This window comes from Microtus pennsylvanicus, chromosome 9, assembly GCF_037038515.1.
Source record: "Microtus pennsylvanicus isolate mMicPen1 chromosome 9, mMicPen1.hap1, whole genome shotgun sequence".
NCBI lineage: Eukaryota > Metazoa > Chordata > Mammalia > Rodentia > Cricetidae > Microtus > Microtus pennsylvanicus.
In genome coordinates this window covers 29,319,096-29,320,626 of record NC_134587.1, presented here as the reverse complement: position 1 = coordinate 29,320,626, position 1,531 = coordinate 29,319,096, and the positions used below count along the sequence as shown (strand labels likewise).

The following is a 1,531-nucleotide window of genomic DNA, read 5'->3' as shown; positions in this document are numbered from 1 at the left end:
CATCTATTACCATATTAGAAAAGAAATCACCACCTATTGCACTAATTTGGGGAGGCACAGATGCCTAGCTGTATTATCAACAAACTTAGGATCATCTGCGTTAACATTTACATTTACCAATGCAGTATGCTGCTCCCCTGTTTTAAGGCATACGGGATAAAAATCCTTACAAGTCCATTACTCAAACTTTTGGGGTTTGCATATATAGCATAGTGTCACCCATCAAAGGCAATAGTGTTAAGTTCAGCCATTTAACAGAGACACTGAAAAGCCCTCTCTCTTCATGTCATGGCACCTTTAACCCATCCCATGAGCATAGCCACTATAATCTAGCAGTAAGAGAAGAAAACAACCATCGTGTGGGCAGTGTCTGAGCCAGTTCCTGGGGACAGAGTCATTGACCAAAGAGGAGCCTTGCCCTCAAGGGACACAGATAACTGCCCCCCTCAAGTTCAGCGAGGTGTGCACAGAAGGTCATTGGTGGCCGTGTAGTAGATTCCTGTGGTGCTAGCCACCGGTCCTTCCCACAGGCAGTCATCCTCTGGGTAGCAGGGCTGTGCTCCACCAGAGCAATCCTCTTGATTCCAGAGTCCAGCTTTTTCTCTTTAGGTACAAAATGATATAAATTTTTGGCAGATAACAGGAGAGAACAATTTTATAAATTAATATATGATAGACGTAGGTTAAACAAAACTAAAAATTATCCAATCAGCTCTAGGAAACTTTTTTCATTTCTCAAATGTTCTCTTTGATATACCTCTTAAGTACTATAAATATAATACCTATAAAATATAAGTATAAATGTGTAAATATACATATATACTTAGCATCATTAAAAAACCATATTCTAGGCATTTTCCCATGTAAGCTTGTCTTATTTCAAGGTAGCTGGTTTTTTTCCGTGTGTGGCTGTACAACCGTAGTCAGTGGTTTAAGTCTTGACAACGGTGCTATAGCGAACAACTTTTACACAGGTATGTATAAAAGCAGAAGCATAGGCTTAACTTTTGGAAGTGAAGTTATGTATTTTATTTTACTTTACTGTTGGTGTGCATGTGTTTGGGGGCACATATGTGTGAGGGTATGTAGAGGACAAATGTGTGTGTCATTACTCAGGACCCAGCCCATCAACCTTATCGTTGCTCTCTCTGGGACCAGAAGTGAGAGGCTACTTGGCCCCAGTTCCTGAGCTCTGCCTACATCTGTTTCCACCATGGTGGAAAGATCCATTGCCATCTCACCATGGATTACATCCATCTCACCATCATCTCTGGCTTTTTATGTGGGTACTGGGGACTGAATTCAGGTTCTCATGAATATTTGTCAAACATGATTTACTGACAAAGCCATCTCTTAAGCCCCATCCATTTATTTATCTACTTTTAGAAATTTATTTAACTTTATACTATTTATTTAGTTTATCTTAAACTTGTTATGTGACTCAGACTAACCTTAATCTCAGTGTTCTCCTGCCCCAGTCTTGGTGTGCTGGAGATAAAGGCAGAAATTGCAACACCTGACTGAGGAGAGG

At 40.3% G+C, this 1,531-nt stretch overlaps 1 non-coding gene across 1 annotated transcript; it reads right to left on the bottom strand.

The window, feature by feature from the left end:
- Nucleotides 1-233: 233 nt before the first annotated feature.
- Nucleotides 234-367, bottom strand: LOC142858034 (small nucleolar RNA SNORA29). The gene has a single exon (XR_012911928.1). It is a non-coding gene; the product is annotated as a small nucleolar RNA SNORA29 (small nucleolar RNA).
- Nucleotides 368-1,531: the final 1,164 nt, after the last annotated feature.